The sequence below is a fragment of the Vigna umbellata genome, chromosome 11 (assembly GCF_029865625.1).
Source record: "Vigna umbellata cultivar VRB3 chromosome 11, Vumbellata_1.0, whole genome shotgun sequence".
NCBI lineage: Eukaryota > Viridiplantae > Streptophyta > Magnoliopsida > Fabales > Fabaceae > Vigna > Vigna umbellata.
Window position 1 is genome coordinate 25,725,985 of NC_142175.1, and position 9,352 is coordinate 25,735,336.

A 9,352-nucleotide genomic window follows, 5' to 3' on the forward strand; every position below is an offset into this window, starting at 1 on the left:
TATGAATCAATGAAGTTCAATAAATTAATCTAAAACAAAAAAAAGAAATGCTTGAAATTAATTATTTTAGTCAAGTCAAATCAAACTATAATTATAAGTGAAGTTTTCCTATTAGTTAAGAGAGTTCCATTTACATCACAATTTAGAAGGATAAAATTATATTTCAACCATGACATTGATCTCATAACAGTAATAATGAGCAATATTTCAAATTTTATATATTTTGTATGCATTTTTGGTGAAACCAAACTTATTTTAGTGAATGTGACGTAATTTTATCTATTAACATGTCTCTCATGGCCTCTTATTAAATTCAATCACATTTATATGTACAAAATTTTAAGTAATTTTTTCTATTAGCATGTTTCACACACCTATGTGCATTTCACATTCATGTTGTCACAAACACATAGGAAAACTATTGATATGATTTTTTGTATTGCATCTCCTTCTCCAACCACATTTTTTTTAGATGAGTCTCTCATAATTATTTCCACTAACATGTCACTTACTTACATTGATGTGAGAAAAATCACACTTTAATAAACTGATCTCAAACAATTTTCTCTATTAACACATGTTCCAATGAGGTAGCCACACTCTTCACGAACCTTAAATATAATTATTTTGAGTAATGTACTTCTCACACTTTAATAAATACAATTACATCTATCTCAATTAACATTTAACATAATTTTATGTAATAACATGTTTTCCAAACTTATTCATGTAAACACAAACACACTTTTATACAGATAAATCTCTAATACATTTTTTTTTCTTCTAAAATTTTTCGTACTTAAACAAATTATTCTGTTATGATATTAATATGTATTTATGAGATAAGAACAATAAGTATGCAAAATAATTAACTATTTTACAAGTTAACATGATTTTTGTGAAAAAAACCTAAACTAACAGAGCTTTTAATTTATAAATAAGACATAAGTTCATTTTAAGAAATATTGTTTCTAACGTAATCAAATTTCATATACAATGAAAATAATTAATTTAGTTGAAATTTTAAAATAATATTACCAAACATTATATTAACCTATATTATCAACGGCTTTTCAACTTTTCTTATTATTTATTAATACAAAAATACTTATAACGTTTAATGTAATAAATAATAAAAATACATTAAAATTTATATAAATTATAAATATCTCTTATTAAAATACCAATAATTGTTTTAATATTTTTTATTATCTTAAATTTATTTTTTTTCTCAGAACTAGACTCATCTATGGACTTTGGTTGAGAGTTTCAAATAGTAACTAAGCGTGTGTTCATTTGTATGGATTTCACTGTAGTCAGTGATTAGCGAAGACAGAATTGTAGATGAAGCCGTGTTCGCTTCCGTCGATTTGCGAGGATGAATATGAGTGAATTTGCGGGATACCTCAATATATGGTCACTCGCATATATGCGAAGATTTGCGCTGATTGTGAAAAAAATTTCCTTTTTGCCCTTAATAGATTTGATAATACCAGCAAAGGCAAGGAAAAAATAACATATTGGATTCTTACTTTGAATAATCGATTCCAGAGCAAATATATAATAATGCACGTTAATCTGAGACATTGCTTCGTACATCACGAGTATGTTACTGTAGCTGGGTGGCTTTTTCTTATCTGCTCAGTAGTGCATTTTGTTCACTTTCACAGGCCAAATACATAATGCTTTGGCAGGATACGAATGCAGAGATTCGATTCTCTGGTTCTGTGGTTTGACACAACTACACAAGCCTTCACAGCCAACACAGGAAAGATTCCTGGAAATACAGTGTTGGGTTTGAAATTCAAACAACTTTGAAGACCGTAGACCATTTATTAAAATGAGGCTTAGTTGCTATATGTTTGGTTCGTGTCTTAAGTGCAAGTTGGTTCGTGTATTAGTTGAGCTCAATATATCTTATCCCTGCTTGTCCTTCATCGTTCCTGAGCTGTCTATTTTGGTTGAGAAGTGTCGGTTCTTGTGGGCTTAGTGCATTGACGAGCGAAGGTGCATTGCATAGATCAGGTTAGTAAATGTAGTTGTAAGGTTTGTTCAATTTTTGCAAGTTGGAGGCACAGATGTAGCGTTTTGATATAGACCACGAATGGAGAGTGGTGTGTGGTGATCGTGGACCTTGGTTGCTGCCATTAGAAGAAGGTGAAGATGCGTTGAAGATGGGCAACGAAAGGTTGAAGCACGAAGAGGAGATGAAGATGGAGAAGCAAAGGTTGAAGACGAAGATTGAAGATCCGGTTCTAGACGCTGTATCCAGTTCCATTTATCAGAAAAAAAAATTGGAATGAGTGTATTCGGTTACGGGGACTGCGTATTCGGTTACGCTGCAAAGTTATACGAATGCTGGGTGGTGTATTCGGTTCTTGAAGGTTGTATTCAGTTACAGGTTTTTGGGTGAGCGTGGTCCAGAGGCAAATTCGGTTATGGGCTGCGTTATTGTGCTCCACCAAGTTGATCGTTCTTCCATGCTTCGTTCATCCATGCTTCGTTCATTGGGTGATATGATATATAACATGGTTGGTGTTGAGTCTTCTGGTCAGAACCTTGATGGACATCCACAGGTCCATGAAGCAGTGCATGGAGGAGGCAGGAACTGATCCGGCCATGGCAGTAGAAGGAGTTCGGTGTATGTCATCACCCCTAACGTTTTCATTGTGTTGCAGGTTGTACGAAGAAAATCTGGGGGCTTGGTTAGTTGGTGAAGTTGTTGAAGACGACGGTGGTTGCTGGTGGAGCTGTTCTCAGAGAAGACGACAGTGTTAAGGTGGTGGACGTTGATGAGGTCACCATGAACGTCGTTGTTGTTTCTGAAAAATGATCTAACAAGCGATTATAATGTTGCACGTTATGACATGCAATGGAGTTGGAGATTGAGAGGAGTTTGATGCATTCGTGAATATCGTGGACTCTTTGCAAAGTTATCCTTGTTTATTGTGATTCGAGTAGGTGATTGTTGTGTTGTATATGTGTAAATTGGTCTTTTGTTTTGTTTGTTCATAATGAAAGGAAATTATTATGAGTTCCACTGTTTCGTATGTTAAGCAGTTTCTATTCACTTGCATTGGTACTAAAGAGGTGGTTGTGTGTTGCATTGGTACGAAAGAGGTGGTTGTGTGTTGCATTGGTACGAAAGAGGTGAAAGTGGGGGATTGTGGTGCATGAGGGCAGCAAAGTGGTTCCTTCTTATGTAACATTCAAAATTGTTTTCAAGCTTTCTGTGCATTGAACAAGCATTTTATTATATACTAAACTCATATATTTATGTTTGCAGGTTTGGTTTGTTTTAGAGTGAAACCTTTGTAAATTGAGATTTGAACTTAGCATCTACAAACGCACAAATTGGTAATCTGATTGGAGAACAAATCCTACTTCCTGGCATTTCTTAAATCGTCATTGGTCAATTCAGCTTCAACTCTTTATAGGTCTTGAACGTCTTGAAGAGGTAAGTGTTAATCATAAGTTGGGTACAATAAATATATGAATCTGGAATGAGTGGTGCTTATATGTAGCTTTATGATGTTGAATATATTAGGTATTAATATTATAATGAACAATTTGATTTGTTATATATATATGTACGTAGTTCATAATATATCTATGAAATGTTGTGATTCTGTTAGGTTATTTATTTTTGTTTAATTCTAATGATTAATTGAATGTATTAATGTATATATGAAGTTTAAGTTAAATGAATATATGAATGCATGATTTTAATTATAGTATGTATATTTGTTCAAGTAAAGATAGATGGAAGAAGAAATAAATTTATCATTTTTGGACCGTGAAGATATAGATGATGATGTGATTAATGTAGACTTCAATATTATCGCAATGATACGTCAACATTTACAAATAACCACTTCATTGGCTGCACTAACAATGTTATGCCTTGAGTATCTTGAATATGTACTCGAGTGATTCGAGTAGTGTAAACAATTACCTACCAGACAGAGACCGTCGTAGGGAGCAATTAATGTCATATCTTGTGCATACTAATCGGTGCCGCGACATTATTAGGATGGGTCCAGAGACATTTATTAATCTTTGTGAGAGACTAAGATCAACTGGGTTAGTTAAGGACGTCATTCGGTCGATAATGGAGCAACAAGTTGCTCAATTTCTTCATATAATTGGTCATAATGTTAAGAATCGAAGTGTTGCATTTTTCTTTCATCGATCCGGTTCGACGGTTAACAGACACTTTCACAATGTCTTGGATGCTATCTTAACTTTGGAATCTGAATTTCTAATTCAACCCTCAGGAAATGAGGTTCATCCATATGTCTTGAACAACAATCGATTTTACCCGTACTTTAAGGTACTCATTTCATCATATTTGTAGTTGTTCTATGATGAAAGGATGCTAACAAATTTTTACTTTTATGATGACTTGTTATTTGTAATGTTTAGGATTGTTTAGGGGCCATAGACAGTACTCATGTTTGTGTAAAGGTGCCAAGATGTGATGCTCAGAGATTTCGAGGAAGAAAAGATTGGCCAACTCAAAATGTGTTTGTGGCGTGTGATTTTGACATGAAATTCACATATATTCTTGCTGGGTGGGAAGGCACTGCATCTGATTCAAGAATTTTAAAAAATGCTCTTGATCGAGATGATCCGTTGGTTATCCCCCAAGGTCAATGTCTACATTGCGATGTTGAAGATTTTATTTAGTAGTGACTAATTACCTGTATATGTGCAAACTTGTAGGGAAATACTACCTCGGTGATACTGGATTTGTGTTGAAAAGCACAGTTTTGACTCCATATAGAGGCGTAAGATATCACCTTAAAGAATATACACGTAGAGGACCACAAAATCCACGGGAGTTGTTTAATCATAGACATTCATCGCTGAGAAATGTTATTGAAAGAACTTTTGGTGTGTTGAAAAAACGATTCCCTATCATTGCAAGTGGCACTGAACCACACTATGGATTGGAGACAATGACAAACATTATATTAGCTTGTTGTATCTTACACAACTTCCTTCATGGCATGGATAACGATGATTCATTGTTTGATGAAGTTGATAATGAGTTAAATGAAAGGGAAGAGCATAATGTTTCATCATCTCAAGTTAGAGAAGAGGACCATAGGATTGGTAGTAGTATCAGGGATTCTATAGCAGATCATATGTGGCGAGATTATCAAAACTCGTAGTTATTGTATTTTATTGTGTTGTATGAGTATTTGATGTTATGGGTATGACAAGAACATTATATATGGATGTTTAATCTTAACTTCTTACCATTTTGTTTATGAAGTAGGTATAAAATGAGCAGAGGTAAGACAGTCGCCAATGAGTCCTCTAGTCCTACTAGAGAGTTCATGAAGTGGACAGAGGACATGGACGCACGTCTTCTACGCTCTATGATTGAGGAGTCACGGATCAGTAATAGGATTGACGGAAGTTGGACATCCCAAGCATATAGTAACATAGTTGATCATCTTCATAGCTCTGGGTATGTCGCAATTACAAAAAATAATGTTAAAAATCGTGAGAAAGTCTTGAAAGATAAATGGCGTGAGGTACATGACCTGTTTTCTGGATTGAGTGGATTTTCCTGGAACCCAGTTAGTATGACATTTTATGCTGAGGACGAAGTTTGGATGAACCTGATTCAGGTATTTTAAAATAAATACTAAGATTTTGCGGATCCTTATAATACATAATATGAACTAGTGTGTTTGTAATGTTTGTTGTTTCAGTCGAGGCCAAGTGAAGCAAAGTGGAGAGTTAGTAGTATCAAACACTACAATTTAATGGTGGAGTTATGGGCGGCTGATCGAGCTACTTGGAGTGGTGTTCGGACCGCTCGTCAAGCACGTCGACAACGGGTTGGGCCTCGTGTGAGTGTTGATCTTAATCAAAATATTGAATACATTCCAGAATAGCCTGAGTGGACGGGGTATAGAGACCCAACTCCACCATCACCTCCTCCATCTGTGGATGAATATAGTTCAGGGCAGACTCAATATGTGCCTTCCGTCCCATCCGGTGGAACTTCATCCTCACGAGGTTCCAAAACGAAGGCACCTATGGTCGATGTCATTGATTCTCAATTTGATAAGTTGACGACCAGCCTAGATGGTTTCGCAAATGTCCTTAGCTCATCAAATGTTCATTTTGGTGTAATTTCTGATGCAGCCATGCGTCATGTCTTAGCAATGGAAGATAGAAATCAAATACTACATTCCTAAACCGAGATCCTTCGTCGCACCTCGAATTACACATATATAGAGGTGGACATTTATGAAATGTTGAGTGCTATGAACATTTCTGATGAAAATTTGCTAGAGCAATGTTATGATTTCTTATGTGGGAACCCCACATGTACAAAGAGGTTCATGGGACTTCCACCACACAAGAGGTGGAACAAGTTATGTAAAATGATATCGGGTGGTGATTTTTAAGATGTCTTATATGATTACTTGGATTTTAATTATATTATTAGATGTACGTGTTTTGAAGTAATGACTTACTGGTTTCACCCATCTTGTACTTTGAAGTTATGGTTATGTTTATGATGTAATGGTTTGTCTTTGCTTGTTGTTAACTTTAATATTTTGTAATTTATTTGAACTAACATACTTAATGTTTTCATTTATGGTATTGTTCAAGAAATTGTGAAATGGCCTCATCATCAACCAAAAGGCCTAGAAAAAGTCGTAAGGGAAAAAAAATCGTAACTGAGCAAGAAGATGCAACCTATGTCAGACCATCTGTTGCAGAACAATTCGATCAGCGTCGTTTCTTCAGTCACAACCATCAGATGGAAAACTAGGCAGCTGATTTCTACACAAGGAATATTGTTGTTCCAAAAATAATGAATTTCGAATCATTTGCCGGTTCGGGGTTATTTTTCCAACATCATCTTCTATTTCAAGGAGTCATCAAATTTCTGACATTGCAGGGACCCTTTTATCCGGATTTAATCAAAGTTTTTTATTCAAATCTCAAGATATTTGGAAATGGATATTTGCTGATCAACAAAAGAATAATTAGATTGAAACCTGCTGATTGGCAAAATGTTGCTAATATGAAGTATGAGGGTCAAAAATTGTCTTTATCAAATATCCCAGACGAGTTTCCGTATGATCGAGAGATGACATTAGCTACTATGGTCAGACCAACAATGCAGGGTCAACGTGTTAAAACAGTTGGGTGTTTGAATATTAATGATAGACTTCTGCATTATGTTATTGTTCACATGTTGACTCCACGACCTGGAAATTTTGCAAGGTTATTGCAGGAGGATATCTTTATGTTATGGGTGCTTAAAAATAATATTGCTATCAATTGGCCTCATCACATCATGCAACATATGCTTAAATGTAAGGCCAGTGACACACCACTACCATATGGTGTACTTATCACCCAAATCATGCAATATTGTGGAGTACATGTTGATGTCGATGCCAACAGCCATATTGGGAACCAACATCATTTTTCAATTAATTCTTTGAAGAGGTTGAATATTGTTAATGTCAACGGTGTTTGGCAACACGATGTCAGTGATGATGAAGAAGAAGAGCAACCACACCATCATGACAACCCTGTGCAACCTCCTCCACCTCTTTCAAATCCTAATATGATGAGTCAAATATGGGAAGGGATACAAGACTTGTAACACAGAATGCAGGGTATGGAACAAATGCAGATGCGGGTTCAACATATTGAAGATAACTTGGCAAACCTTTCCCTTGACATGAACCGCCAATTTGCTCACCTCAATCAGAATGTTAACTTGATTCTTCACCATTTAGATGATTAAGTTCATTATTATTCCGATAATCTATTACATGACTTTTTATTTCTTAAATTTACTTATGTGTTTGAAATATTACATTACATATTTTCCAATGTTATTATCTTTCACATCAGCTTTGCTATTTTTATTTATTGTCAACTTAATAATCTGCAAATTAGATGGATTCTTGAATCATTGATGAACTGCAAAAACAAATTAATCAATCAAGAAGACTATGTGCTGCTCTTGAACGACATACACAGGCCATGGAGCGTTGAATATCCCTGGTAAATGCTACGATTCAATCTTCTAATCCAACTACAGAAGAAGTTGAAAACTTATTACGGACTATGAACATTAACGATCAGAATTTATTCAGACGGTGCTTCGACTTTTTATCTTCGCATCCATCCTTTAAAATACGTCTAATAGGGATGCCAATACAATATCGTTTCAATACATTGCAACGATACCTCACTGAAGCAACGTCATCATGAACTATTACAAATATATTTGTATGTTATTATGTTACCACTTTTCTTGCAAAGTCATGTAATATTATAACTTTGTTTAATTATATGTTTGTTTAAAATTAATCAATCTCACTTTCGTAACAAATAAATTTATATTACTTGGTAGTAAATTATATTACAAACAAATACTACATTTAAAAATAAATTCATTTTACTACATTATAATTTTTAAAAATTAATTTTAAAAATTATTTATAATTTTGGTCTCTTTATAAACATTTTTGCACTTAAATATAACATTAACAAATATCATTTTATATTACTTTAATAACTAGGGGCATTTTGGCAATCTTTAATTTCTACCAATTACACTAATTTTTTAAATCTGTCACATGAATCAAATCCTATACTAATTCTTACAAACTTTACTTCAAAATTCAGTCTCAATTACCCACAAATCCACTTAAAAAAAATTACCTTCAAATTCACTCAAATCCATTTAAATCTCCTTCGACGAATTTCAGATTACTGTTGTGTTCGTTTTTAAAGATTTGTGCGCATTTGAAAGCGCTGATTTGTAGAATAAAAGAATTTTTCAATCTCTCATCTATGCGCAAATTTGTAAAGATTTCTCAGCATTTACAATTTCATCCCTTGAATAGAGTGTGTTTGACTAAAATTTACAGGCTGAAATAATAATAATAATAGTAAATAATAGTAATAATAATAATAATAATAATAATATTAATAAAATAATAATCATAGTAATAAAATAATAATAATAATAATAATAAAATAATAATAATAATAATAATAATGAATATTAATTTTTTATTCTTTATAAACATTTTACAATTAAATATGACACTAACTATTATTATTTTATTTTACTTTAATAATTAAGAATATTTTGGTAACTTTTAATTTTTACCAATTAAACAATTTTTTTTTATCTTTTACGTCAATCAAATTCTACATTAATTTTCATAAACTTTATTCACAAATCCACCCAAACAAACAACAAAAAAAAAAAAAATTTACCCTGAAATTCATTTAAATTCATTCAAACCATCTTCCTCGTATCATCTCCTCCCAACCCATCAACAAAGCC